Here is a 14409-nt window from a genome sequence, read left to right as displayed (position 1 = left end):
TGTGATGTAGTTTTCAGGTTGTTGGCGAGAAGATTATGGATATCCTCCTCGAATGTCCCTAAGGGTCCAGGAGGTCTGTAGATGAGGTGGATAGACAATGTCTGAGAGTTCACTAGAGGAAGTTTAATGGAGAGCGCTTCGCAGGAGTCAGATCCTATGGAAGGTGTAGTTCTTATATCTAAGCTAGTCTTAGCAATGAAGGCAATGCCACCGCCCCGCATTTGGTTCTGTCCTGTCTCAGTATGGTGTAACCAACTGGGATTGCTAGGGATAGGAGGGATCCTGCAGCGTTGTGCAACCAGGACTCTGTAATGGCGAGAAAGTCCAGGTTCTCAGCTAAGAGCAGGCCATGAATATCCGAGGCATGTGCGGTTATCGATCTGGCGTTGATTAGTCCGCCTGTAATAGGGGGAGGCGTAGTCTCCTCGAATGATCGCAGGGTGCCTGGTGGTCTGTAGATTCGGTGGATAGCTAGTGTGGCAATCACAGAGAGGGACATTTTGATTGAGAGCAGTTCCCCTGGCTGGAAGACTTAGTTGGAGATGGATAGATGATTGTTGGCTATGATGGCCGTCCCTCCTCCTTTGTTGACCAATCTCTTTCCTAAAGATAGTGTGGCTATCTGGGGTGGCCAGGGAGAGGGCTTGTCCAGTGGCTGCATGCAGCCATGTTTCAGTGATGGCCATCAGGTCGAGGTTATTAGAGGTGATGAGATCAGATATATCGAGAGCATGGGCTAAGAGGGACCTAGCATTGATACGCACTCCCTTATCATGCGTCATTGTTGCGTCTGAATTGGCGTCGGAATCTTACTAAGAGCAAGAGAAGGCTTACCAGATGCCTGAGTTGTAAACATACTGGTGTCATTAGCAACAGTGACTGAGCCATATTTGCCAACAGCATCAGTAATTACAGGGGCAGCAGGCTCCAGAGTACATGAGGCATTGGCAATTGCAGGGGCAACAGGCTCTAAAATGTGCCATCAATAATTACAGGGGCAACTTTCTTAAAGATACGAGTCATTGGCAATTACAGGGGCAGCAGGCTCCAAAATACATGTGGCATCAATAATTCTAGGGGGAGCAGGCTTTATAATACATGAGGCATCAATAATTACAGGGGCAGCAAGTTGCAAAATACATGAGGCATTGGCAATTGCAGGGGCAGCAGGCTCCAAATATATGTGGGAGCAATAGTGACAGGGACAACAGACTCCAAGATACATGTAGCATCAATAATGCTAGGGGCAGCAGGCTTTAGATTACATGAGGCATCAGTAATCACAGGGGCAGCAGGCTCTGAAATACATGAGGCATTGGCAATTACAGGGGCAGCAAGCTCCAAAATACATGAGACATTGGCAATCACAAGGGCAGCAGGCTCTAATATACAAGAGGCATTAGCAGTTGCAGGGCAGTAAGCTCCAGAGTACATGAGGCATTGGTCATTACAGCATTGGTGCTTACAGGGGCAACAGGCTTCGAGATACATGTGGACTTGGTAGTTACATGGGCAGCAGGCTCCAAATTACACGTGGCCTTGACGATTGCAGGGGCAGCAAGTTCATAATTGCTTATAGCAAAAGTAATGCCTGGGTCATCCTTGGCAATATTAGTCTTAGGGCCTCATCACGAGTTTGGCGGTAACCCTTAAAAATCGGCGGTAATGCTATCAGCGCAGATATTAAGGGTCCGTCGGATCATGAGTCCAAATACCGCCGGCGCCATTACAGCCGGCGCAAGTACAGCCGGCTGTACAAGCGACGGCTGTAAAAGGGCCAGTAACCATTCACGCTAAAACATAGCAATCACAAGTCTGGCGTAGGCGCAATTAGCACCAGAAAAGCGGCAGACAATCATAATTGCTTATAGCAAAAGTAATGCCTGGGTCATCCTTGGCAATATTAGTCTTAGGGCCTCATCACGAGTTTGGCGGTAACCCTTAAAAATCGGCGGTAATGCTATCAGCGCAGATATTAAGGGTCCGTCGGATCATGAGTCCAAATACCGCCGGCGCCATTACAGCCGGCGCAAGTACAGCCGGCTGTACAAGCGACGGCTGTAAAAGGGCCAGTAACCATTCACGCTAAAACATAGCAATCACAAGTCTGGCGTAGGCGCAATTAGCACCAGAAAAGCGGCAGACAATCCGCTGAAAATAGCCCCAGCAAAATGCTGGAGGTAAAACAACACAGGCCACAGCAATAAGGACCCAGATGAAACCAATGCAAATCAGAGGCCTACAAAGGACCCACCCATGCACAACACACCCTCCCCAATACCATTCCACCAGCAGGAGCAGGGAGGAGACAGCAATAAGGGCCCAGGTGAAACCAATGCAAATCAGATGCCTACAAAGGACCCACCCATGCACAACACACCCTCCCAAACACCATTCCACCAGCAGGAGCAGTGAGGAGACAGCAATAAGGGCCCAGGTGAAACCAATGCAAATCAGAGGCCTACAAAGGACCCACCCATGCACAACACACCCTCCCAAACACCATTCCACCAACAGGAGCAGGGAGGAGACAGCAATAACGGCCCAGGTGAAACCAATGCAAATCATAGGCCTACAAAGGACACACCCATGCACAACACACACTTCCAAACACCATGCTGGCATTTGGAGCGGGAGCCTTGATGTGGACTTCTACCTGCTGCGCCTGGAACTACAGAGGCCAGCCAACCAGGCCAGGGCCCTGGGAGCGCAGGGGGTGGTGGGGATGAGGAGAAGGAGGAGGAGACCAGCACCAGCAAGGCGGCCAGCCATCCCCAGGGTCAGGCCAACACCCTGGGCCCTGACTGATGGCCAGTTGGTGACCGAATATCGGCTGGACAGGGCAACCATCACCCAGTTGCTGGACACAATCCAGGCTGACAACGGCAGCCGTATAGTCATCAGCACAGCAGTACCCCTGCTTGTGAAGCTCATGTCTGTGCTACAATTCCTCGGGACTGGCAGTTACCAACACACCGTTGCCATGATGCATGGCATGGCCCAGTCCACATTCAGTGCCATGCTGGGACAGGTGCTTGATGCACTGTTGAATCATGTGAATGAGCACATCGCATTGCCAGCCACACAGGCACAGGTGAACCAGCTGAAGGGTCAATTCCATGCCATTGCCCAAGTCCCGAATGTAATAGCAGCCCTGGACTGCACACATGTAGCACTCGTACCACCCCAGGCACATGAGGCAGCCTACAGAAACTGGAAACAGTATCATTCCCTGAATGTGCAGATGTCATGTGGCCCTGACCTCACCTTCAGCCACTGCTGTGCCCGCTACCCAGGATCTACCCCCAGGATCTACCCACGACTCCATGGTCCTGCGCAACAGTACCCTGCCAGCATGCATGGAAAGGCACTGAGGCCAAAACACATGGCTGTTGGGTGAGTACAAATGTATACCATAATGCATTTCAATCCACAACTGATGGGGCTGGTCACACACAATGAAAACCCTGAATGTCAATAGGCAGCACCATCAGTGCAGCATTTCCATCAAGCACCTTTCATGAGAAACCTCGGACATGTCCAAAACAGCAGAAGACACCCATTCAGGATGTAAAAGACATGTGACAGCACAGTGACATATGGAAGGCCTACCACCACAAAGCCTCCTGTGTGAGTAGCACTATGGCTTCCCACACTGACAGAGTGCAGACATCCCACCCTGCCCACCCGACAGTCATGCAAATGTAACACAAAAGTTGGAACATCCACAAAAGCACCACACATAAGTAGTCTGATTAATGGCAATTGTACATCCCACAAACACTGTCCCCTGATTGGCCAATGAAATGCCGGGAGAACAGTACACACTAGTGACAACCAGCAAATGCAACAGCAGCCAAAGGGAATGACAATGACACATGAGGTAGCCACTTCTCACATGCACAAGCAGATGGAAATGTCCCCTTCCCCAGTGACAAGGGAATGAGTACTGTTACAATCTGAAACAGAGGCGTACCAAAGTGTGAGTACTTTATTGAATCAATGCTGCTCGTAGCACAGCACACTCCACAATGTTAGTGACCAAATGACAAGTATGCCAAAATGACACTGATGACTGAGCCCTGTACACCCACTGAACTTACCTTCTCCCCAAACCTGCTTTCTCTCCCCTGCAGGTGATTCTGGATATCCCCTGTACACATGGCTCACGACCCCTGTGCGTCATCCACACACTGCAGCAGAGCGGGCATATGTCACTTCAACATTAAAGAGCACTTAATCACAATCACTACTGTCCATGCTTTGTGAATTTTGAAACGCGAAATATTATCAGTTTAACAATCCCCCTGCCCCCAGTGAACACCCAGCACACAATCCCCCCTCCCCCTAGTGAACACCCAGCACACAATCCCCCCTCCCCCCAGTAAACACCCAGCACACAATCCCCCTCCCCCAGTGAACTCCCCACAACAGTGCAGGTAGGTGCATGTTTGTTTTCAGGGCAACCACAACAATGCCATGTCCAACTACGATGGTCGTGGGCGCTTTCCATGTCCAGGCCCCTCTGGTGTGTGTGACCTCAGGTGGTGCATTGAACAACGCCTAGGAGAAGGCTCAAGGGATCCCTCCGTGAGTGTAGTGGAGGTTGATGGGACTGGCCCGGTTGCTTGCATATGCTGACAGAGAAGGTTTTTCCCCTCCCTTGTCTGCTCAGCAAGTACTGATACTGCCTCGCACAACTCCATCACCCTTTGACCAAACCCTGTCAGGGCTGAGGAGCATTGCTCCACCACTCTGCGTGTGCGCGTATTGTCTCGCGCAATGTACTTGCATCCATGGCGTATGGATGCACTGATGGCCTTGATGCGCCGGCGGTGCACTTTGGCCATGGATTCAACTTTGGCCTGTTTGGCCTCGATCACGTCCAGTCGTCCCATCACTGCTGCTCCAGTGACAAAGGGTACCCCTGGTGTGGCAGGTACTGGCCGGCCACTTGTGCGCTGTTGGGAGGGGGGGGCTGCATGGGGAAAGGTTGCCGGCTGGGATTGGGCTGTCGGGCTCTGAGTGCCGGTCATCAGGGCTGCCATATGATGGCGTGTCTTCATCTGGCTGTGGTGTGCGGACACGATGCACATGCACAGGTGGGGTTTGTGCTACCTGTGTGCCTCGCCCAGGGGTCCCCTGTGGTGTGCCCATCCCTTCAGCGTCACTGCTTCCGGGTGAATGCAGACGTCCTGCCTGATGCGCACGTGGAGGTGTCACTCCCACGTCGGGCTCCGATCCACAGGTGACTCCCTCTGCATCGGGGGTATGCCTGGAGCTTGGGGCGAGCTGACCGCGGACTCCCTGCGGACATGTGGGTGCTGCAGCGGTCTGGTTGGGCTGTGTTGTGGTGATGTGGGATGTGGCCTGTGTCGGTTCCCTTCCGTGCGGCCCCTTTGTGGGGTGGTGGTGCTGTTCGAGGCACGCTGCCTCGGGCGCCGTGATGGTGTGGCCTCCTCCCCATCATCTTCATCCCGGGAGGCTTGCCGTGTGCCTGTGGGGTACATAGGGTGTGGATTGAGTTCAAGGCAACCTACATAAGTATCAAGCAGTTCATGCCATCAAGTGGGATTGTAGACAGTATCAATTATGCATTCAACTTGCATTTGGTTCAGTCACCATGTGGTGATTGGTGTGATGTGTGAGTGTGGAGGTACACTGCATGGGAATGTTTGTGTGACAAGATCACATGCGGTGTTGGGGTGCACTGCGCTCAGGGTCCTGGGGCTGTATTCTTGCACACTCACACTCTACGTAGCTGTCCCATGGCTATGGATGTCTGTCCCTAACCCTTCTATTGATGCACTGCACGTGCAGGGTAGTCTAGGCAGCACTACGGTTCAATGGATCAAGGGGTCACTTATGAGTGTCTGCAGTGCCTCACATGTATTTCTTCACATTCATTCACTCAGGGTCTGCATGCGTGGTACTTTCAGTTGAATGCATTTGGGGTGGGACTCACCTGCAGTCGGATCAATGCCAGGCTTGCCTCCGCTCCACCAATTCCCTCGATGGTGCCAATGTCAATCAGGGCACTCATCTTCTCCTCCCAGCGTGTGAGTTTGAGTTTGGGTGGGGGTGGGGGTGGTGGTGGCCCTCCTCCAGTGCCCCTGCTTGCACTCCTGTGATGTGACAGGATGCCGCAGACTCTCACACGCAAGTCGTTGAGGCGCTTGCGAGAATCTTTGCCATCCCGGGGCACGCGCCCCACTGCAGTTACCCTTTGGCTAATGTTGCGCCAAATCTGTGCTCGGCTGCTGCAGCTCTTCGTGGTGGATCTCTGCCTCCTCCACCAGTACAGCCAGCTCCTGGTCGCTAAATTTGGCTTCCTCACCCTGTCCAGGGCAGACTTGCCCCTAGTGTGCTCCTGTGAAATGATTCTGTCTTCCCAGGGGTGGATGGCTTCCAGGGGCTGTGATATCCAACGGATTGTGATTTCCAAGATGGCCACCGCTTTGTTTCCCGTTCCGGCGGTGACGCGTTTCCCGCACGCTAATAGCATGCGCTCATGGCACGCGTAATTACCGCAGTATGGCGGTAGCGCATGGCACACCGGATTTACGGGTTCTTGGCCCGTTTTCCCGTCGAGCGCTCTTTGTACTCCCCCCCATGTCCCTGTGCGCGTGCACAAAAACTTGTGATCTGACGGACACTCCGCCAGGGGGCTTGGCGTTAGCGCTATTTACGCTCGACGGGAAAACCGCAGCATTACCGCCGAACTCATGATGAGGCCCTTAGTCTGGGCATTGGGGGCCCATGGTTAGCGAGAAGGCAGCTAGTTCATTTTTAAGCATTGTGTGGGTGAGTGCAGTACAGATGCCAACAGGGCTTTTCATGGCTGTTATAGTGAGATTGGTGTGATTGTCATAAATGGCAAATACAGCTGTGCCCATGCCTCCCTTTGCAGCAATGGGGCTGAATGGGCAAATACATGGGGCATAGGCTTTCAGTAGTATGCAGGAAGCTTGGGGGTCCAGTGCCAAGGAACCGGTGCGTGCATCAGATGGTTTGTATTTACTTTGGAGGCGATGCGGGGGACCCGGGTACGCACTTTAAAGTACCATTTTGGGCAGGAGCATCATAGGGCTTGTGCGGCACAGGGGGTGATGGCTCTGGAGCCAAGGTGCTTATTCCTAATGTAGGGTGGTGGGGAAGTAGCCGGTGGGTGTGAGTAGTGCATGGCCATTGCACGATGCAAGTCACATGATCTTATGTTTACTGGAGCATGGATTGGTAGCCCGGGGATCACCATTGGGCATTGTAGCTTTTGTGTGGTGGGGCCACGCATCCGGTAGGAAGTATGTTGGCGGTACATTAGATGTAGGCAAGGCATTCAACATTTTTAAAGTGGTCACCCGTTTGGGATTAAAGTCATGATGAGGTACATACTGTATGGAGTGGGCTGGCAGCTTGCTTCCAGTGGACTGACCGGGCTAGACAGGACTGCAAGAGGTCCTTAGTGCGGGTCCTTTGAGGGGGGCCAGTATCGTCTGCCAGCTCCCCAGACTAATGATAGATGTGGCCAATTGGCTTGAAGGCAGGGTGGGACAATGGGCCAGCAAGGCCCTTCATTCATCGTTACTGTGGCAGCGGCCATATTACCACGGAACGGATGATTCGTTATTCTGCATGTGTCCCCAGCCTCTAGATATTCTTGAAGGTCTGGATGGGAACACTACTTCTTCCAAAGGCGGCCAGTCAGGACTAGTCGACATCAGCTCACCAGAAATCCCGGAAACCTCTGTGACCAAGTCCCATGTCTGATATTACTAGTAGATGGTGGGATTACCAATGAGACAGGGTGCCGTCACAAGCTAGTTGATGCTGGGCGAGGAGCCATAATGGGGAGCAACACCTGGCTACGCCCACCATGCCACTGTCGTATTATATTGAGACCATCCTTAACCTGGGAGTTCCTTCCCACCCCCAATCAAGGAGCCCTGCAATACTTGCTTAAGTTTATTTAGCGCTGGCCTTACTGAAGACTCGTATAGCGTCACACAAATCCTCCCCCCCTTCCACCCACCTTCGCCACAGTGAGCCAAGAACCAGTCTGCATATAGGACATTTATTTGAATTATAGGTAATAGAAATCATACTGAACTAACACGTCACCTTCTTTGTGGCTCACCTTTAACTACTTGTTACACAAGTGAATCACACCAATGGTTTAAGAAAAACACAAATTAAAATACTTTTCTTTCTACAAATTTCAATAATTAAACTGATCAATAAACAAAAAGAAAACCATTACGTGTGCAATGCTGAGCAATTTCTATTTTCCTGCTTTAAAAGGCTAGCTTTTTAGTTTTACAAATTTGTGCAATTGATATGTCATTTATAACGCACCTGTACACGTGTTTCTAGGCGCGGCACGACAAGGGAGGGAAGACGGAGGGAGGACAAGACAAACCATCTTACTTGGCCCTGTGTCATTCAGATCGTGCAAGTGCGACAATGCAAAGTGCAAGGGGAAGGGAGAGGGCGAAGTGCCAGGGAGAGGGAAGGGGGCAATCAGGGCAGCATTGCTCGGAGTAAGTGCAGCCAGGGCAGCGTGGCTCTGGGTATTACATGATATGGCATTTATAACACGCCTGTACACAAGTGTTTCAAGGCGTGATGAGGCAAGGGAGGGGGAACAGAAGGAAGACGGACAACGATCCTACTAGGCCAGGTGTCATTCAGATCGCGCAAGTGCAAGGGACGGGGGACGGGTGAGAGTGCAGGGGAAGGGACAGTGCAGTACATGGGATAAAGAATAAATAACAAGTAAGAGTATGGCCAACAGGTGGCAAGTGCAAGGGTAAGTGCTGACAACAGGTGTCAAGTGCTGGAAGTGGGACTGTAGGGAAACAGAAAAACAACCCCAAATGCAGGGGTTGCCAGGAAGGCAGTGCAGGTGTGCGACTGGCGCGGAGGGGACCTGGGCCAGAGATCAGAGGGTGGCCAGGTAACCAGTGCAGATTTGGTTTCAGCCAGGAAGTCAGCAGGGGAGAGGAGGAGAAAAGGCAGAGGCAAAGAGAAAGTGTTTGAGGTGCTTCCGGAACCGGAGATGATTCTCCTCAAGTTTCAGGGAGGCTGTTCCAGAGGGAGGCCCCAGCCGAAGAAAGAGACCCTACCGCCAACTCGTTGCTTGGAGAAGCGAATTACTCTGAGGGAGTTGGAGGGGGATGAGCAAAGAGCTCGAGAAGGAAGATATTTAGGAAGAAAGAGTTGAAGGTATTGAGGCCCCAGAAGGCCTTGTGGATAATGCAGAGGGGTTTGAACTTAATCCTCGCAGCCACTGGGAGCCAGTGTAGGATTTCAGTCCTGGAGAGATACAATCCCTGGGTTTGAGGCCAAGTACAAGTCTTCCAGCCCTGTTCTGGATGTATTGCAAAGGGCGGAGAGTAGAAGCAGGCAGATTTAGAAAGAGGCTGTTACAATAGTCCAGCCTAGAGAGAACCAGTGCTCTGGAGACAGTGAGCTTCTGGGGGAAGGCGAGGAAAGGAAGAATACCTCTGAGGAGGTGCAGCTGGTAGTGTGACTTCTTAGAGACGTCAGAGATGTGAGGAGAGAAGGAGAGTGTGGAGTTGAAGATGACCCTGAGGTTTTTAGCCTCACATGTGGGAGCAGGAAGAGGGCCAAAAGAGGTCGGCTAGAGAGTGACAGGAAAGGAGGGGGCGGGTGTGCTGATGAGGAGAATCTTGGTCTTACTGGCATTAAGGCAGAGATCATTGCACTCCTGGATGGCGGAAAGACAGTCGGAGATGAGGGAGGGAGAAGAGGTGGCTGAGGGTAGCCTGAAAATTAGCTGGGTGTCATCCGCATAGCAGTGGAAGTTGGGGCAGAGCGCAGCAATGCGGTGGGCAAGTGCCAGGTATTGGTTGAACAGCCAGGGAGAGAGATTAGACCCCTGGGGAACACCACAGGTAGAAACAGAGATAGAGGAGAGGAAGGACCCAAGTTGAACCTGGGAGGGTCGATCAGAGAGGAAAGAAGTCAGCCACGCCAGGGCCTGACCAGTGATCCCCAGGTTATCACGGAGATGATTGAGCAGGATGGCATGGTTAAGTGCAAGGAGGCAGGGGACTGTAGAGGTTACAGTTACAGCGCCTAATGCACGGTAGTCCTGGACGCAGTGCAGGGGTGACTGATCACGGAGGAGCCTGGTATCCAGTGAGACTCAGAGGGTAGCCAAACAATCAGTCAGCACAGCAGACAAGTAGGTCAGCAGGGGAGGGAGAGAGAGAAAGCAGAGGAGAAGAGAAAGGTCTTGTGCTGCTTCTGGAACTTCATGTGGTCCGGCTCAAGTTTGAGTGGGTCAGGGAGGCCATTCCAGAGGGAGGCACCTGCAGAGGAGAGAGATATACCCCCCACTGTGCCCGGAGAAGCGTCTGCCCCCAGAGAGTGAAGGGCTCAAGAAGGAAGGTATTTTGTAAGAGAGAGTTGGATGTAGTGAGGGCCGCGGCCCCAAAAAGCCTTGTGGATGATGCAGAGGATCTTGAACTTGATCCTTGCAGCCAGTGAAGAGATTTCAGGGCTGGAGAGATACAGGACCTGGGCTTGAGGCCAAGGATAAGTCTCACAGTCCTGTTCTGGATGGGGGCGGAGAGTAGAGGAAGGCAGATTGAGAAAGGGCTGTTGCAGTAGTCCAGCCCAGAGAGAACCAGGGCTCTGGAGACAGTGAGCATCTGGGTGAAGGTGAGAAAAGGCAGAATTCCTCTGAGGAGGTGCAGCTGGTAGTGTGCCTTCTTGGCAAGGTCTGTGATGTGATGCAAAAAGGAGAGAGTGGAGTTGAAGATGACACCAAGGTTTTTTGCCTCACAGGAAGGCAAAAGAGGACCCAAGGAGGGCGGCCAGAGTGATAGTGGGGAAAGCGGGAGCAGGGGTCCCAATGAGAAGGATCTGTCTTACTGGCATTAAGGCTGAGATCGTTGGATGTGCACGAATACTGAATTGCATATAGACAGTCGGGAATGAGAGAGAGGGCAGAGGAGGCTGAGAGGAGCCTGAAGGAGAGCCTAGTATCATCCACATAACACTGAAGGCTAGAGGAGAAGGTAAAGATCAGGTGGGCCAAATGGGCCAAGTAGACATTGAAGAGCCAGGGTGAGAGGATAGAGCCCTGGGGAATACCACAAGTGGAGAGAGAGATGGCAGAGAGAAAGGACACAATGTTGGACCTGGGTGGGTCGGTCCAGGAGGAAGGAGTTCAACCACTCCAGTGACAGATCCATGATGCCCAGGTTCTCACATAGTCTATTGATCAGGATGGTGTGATTGACCATGTCAAAAGCAGAGGAAAGGTCTAGGAGGATGAGGACAGAAGGAAGGCTGGAGTCAAGATTAGAAAGCAGATCTTCATGGGTGTTCAGGAGAGCAGTTTCTGCGCCTCTGGCTGCTCAGAAGCCAGACTGATGGTCATGGAGACATCCAACAGATTCAGTGAGGAGAGTAAGCTGGAAGATGGCCAGCCTTTCCAGGAGTTTGGCCAGGGAAGAAGTGAAAGAGATCGGGCGATAGTTTGACGGACAAGTAGGATTGGCTGACAGCTTTTTAAGGAGAGGGTGCACAAGGGACTGCTTGAGGAGAGAAGGGAAAGATCCAGTGGAGTGATTACAGAAATCAGCCAATGCTGAAGCAAGGGTGTCGATGTGGTTCTGGAGGACCAGGGGAGCACCTGTTTGGATGACACTTTATTGTCTAGAAACATCGTCAGGTGTTGTCAGAGAAGGAGGGAGAATGAGAGGGAGAGGCAGCCAGAGTAAAGGGAGAGAAAGAGGGGAGCGAGTACAGGATGTCCTGAGTTTTAGTGGTGAAGTGAGAGGCCTGAGCCATACAGAGGGCCTGGGAGGGAACAGGAGAGGTGGAGACTGCAGTAGGATTGGCCAGCTCCTTGCAGATTTTAAAGAGTTTGGCCGCGTTGTTAAAGGCTGCAGCAACGCAGGCTTGAATGTGCCCTCTCTTCATGGACAGGACAGGACAGAGTCTGTATTGCCTTTGGAGCAGGCGCAGGCCAGTTTGTTAGAAGATGCCCCTGAAGCCATCCACTTCCTCTCAGCCACCCTGCACTTGCATTTCAGGGTGGCTAGGTCAGAGTCATACCAAGAGTTGCACTTGGAGGTAGACTTCAGGCAGATGTTCATGACCGGGGAAATGATGTCCAGAGTGTTGGAGATAGAAAGATGCAGGTTAGAGAGGGCTGTGTTAGCGTGAGTCAGCCACAGTAGGAGAAGCAGAGAAAATATAAGCCACGGCATCCACTGACACACGCTTCAAAGGCCGAATGACCAAGAAGGTGGGTGGCAGTGCTGAGGTGGGATTTGCCTGAGGGACAGAGTTTGAGGTGAGAGGAAAGTGGTCAGTTGAAGAGAGAGGAGTGGGGAGAGGGTTAGAGAGGGGGATGTCTGATGAGATGAGAACATCCAAAGTATGTCTGGCAGAGTGTGTCGGACCGGAATGGAGAGAGAGAGAGAGTGTTACAGAGGTTGGGGAAGAGTCCGGAGGAGAGATTAGAAGCATCCAGGTTGATGTTGAGGTCTTCTGAGGAGAAGTTGAGAGGGAGAGGTAGAGGTAAGGAAAGAAGAGGAGAGGTCAGCCCACTCTGAGAGGAAGAGGGCAACCTGGCCAGGTGGCCTGTACACAGTGGCCACAGTCAGAGAGAGACCAGGAGAGATAGAGAGCCTGCAGAGCACGCATTCAAAGGAGGAGTAGGCCTGCATAGGAATGACGGAAGCAGGGACCCACTCCAGAAAGATCAGAGATACTCCACCTCCGGGTCAGTTGGTTCTGGGCTTGAAGAGGATCTTATAGCCATCCAGGAGGAGAGTGTTAAAACACGTGACTGAGCTGAGACCATGGGCCTCATTAGACGTTGTGCGGTAAGGTATTAACAATACCGGTAAGGGAATACTGGTATCGTTAAATCCCCATGCCAATTACGACCCTGAATACCGCTATTAGCGGCACTGCTAAGTACAGTGCCACTAATAGCGGCTAGTCCGCGGGCGCGCGACCCTTCATCCCATAAATTGCTCCATGCCGCTAATAGCACACCATCACAAGCCATGCGGACATGCACCTAGCGGCATGGTAAAGCCCCAAAAAACCCTTACCGGCATTGCGCTAATACCGGCATCGCGAACCACCCGTTAATATAACTGAGCAGTGTTCCCACCTGCCACAGGTGGACACAATCAGCACGGGTGAAGGCAATGGAGATTGTGGCAGCACAAAAGGAGCACACCACACCCCTTCACACACCCCTTCCCACACCAAGATGGTCCCAATACTAGCAGCATTACATGGGCTGGAGGACATGATTGCAGTGCAGCAGTAACAACAACAGGCAGCACAGAGGAGACGCAGGAGGAGGAGGAGGAGGGCAAGACAGGCGCAGCAAGCACCACCATGGCACCTAGTCATACCACAGAGGCAGCCACCAATCCCCAGGATCCAAGGTATTCCATTTAACCTAACCCCTGAGCAGATACACACCCTGTACCGTCTGGACCGGGATACCATCACCAGCATCGTGGACATGATACATGACGACATTGTGAGCCTCATAGACATCAGAACTGCCATCCCCCCTCTACTGAAGGTGGTGACTGTGCTCCACTTCCTGGCCACAGGCACCTACAAGCATACAGTGGGGCAGATGCATGGCATCTCACAACCAGTATTCTCACGCACGCTGAACCAGGTACTGGATGCCCTCCTGAAGCATGCACCTGAACACATATTCATGCCACGTACTGCCCAGGAGATTTCAAACACCAAAGTTGGCTTCTATTCACTGGCAGGCATCCCAAGTTGCATTGGGGCCATCGACTGTACCCATGTGGAATTGGTTGTCCCACATCACAATGAAGTAGCCTACCGAAACAGGAAGCAATTCCACTCCACCAATGTCCAAATGGTATGTGACACCAACAAGATAATCACACATTGTTGTGCCCGATTTCCCGGATCAACCCATGATTCCATGGTCCTGCGGAACTCAACCATAACACGCTACATGGAGCGACAAGCCGGACAACATTCGTGGCTACTTGGTGAGTAGCAGGGCAAGCACATGGCAGTGTGATTGGGGGGGGGAGAGATACATACTCCAACTGGGTGTGATTGGGGGGGGGAGAGATACATGCTCCAACTGGGTGTGATTGGGGGGGTAGAGATACATACTCCAACTGGGTGTGATTGGGGGGGGAGAGATACATACTCCAACTGGGTGTGATTTGGGGGGAGAGATACATACTCCAACTGGGTGTGATGGGGGGGAGAGATACATACTCCAACTGGGTGTGATTGGGGGGGGAGATACATACTCCAACTGGGTGTAGCCTGTCGTAGGACAAATGGACATACAGATGTATGCCAATGTCCATCAAGGAAGGCCGCAATGTACTTGAGAAGAACCGA

The sequence above is a fragment of the Ambystoma mexicanum genome, chromosome 3p (assembly GCF_040938575.1).
Source record: "Ambystoma mexicanum isolate Mex_15411 chromosome 3p, UKY_AmexF1_1, whole genome shotgun sequence".
Taxonomy (NCBI): Eukaryota; Metazoa; Chordata; class Amphibia; order Caudata; family Ambystomatidae; genus Ambystoma; species Ambystoma mexicanum.
The sequence above is the reverse complement of the archived record's forward strand: the minus strand, read 5'-3'. Positions refer to the sequence as shown.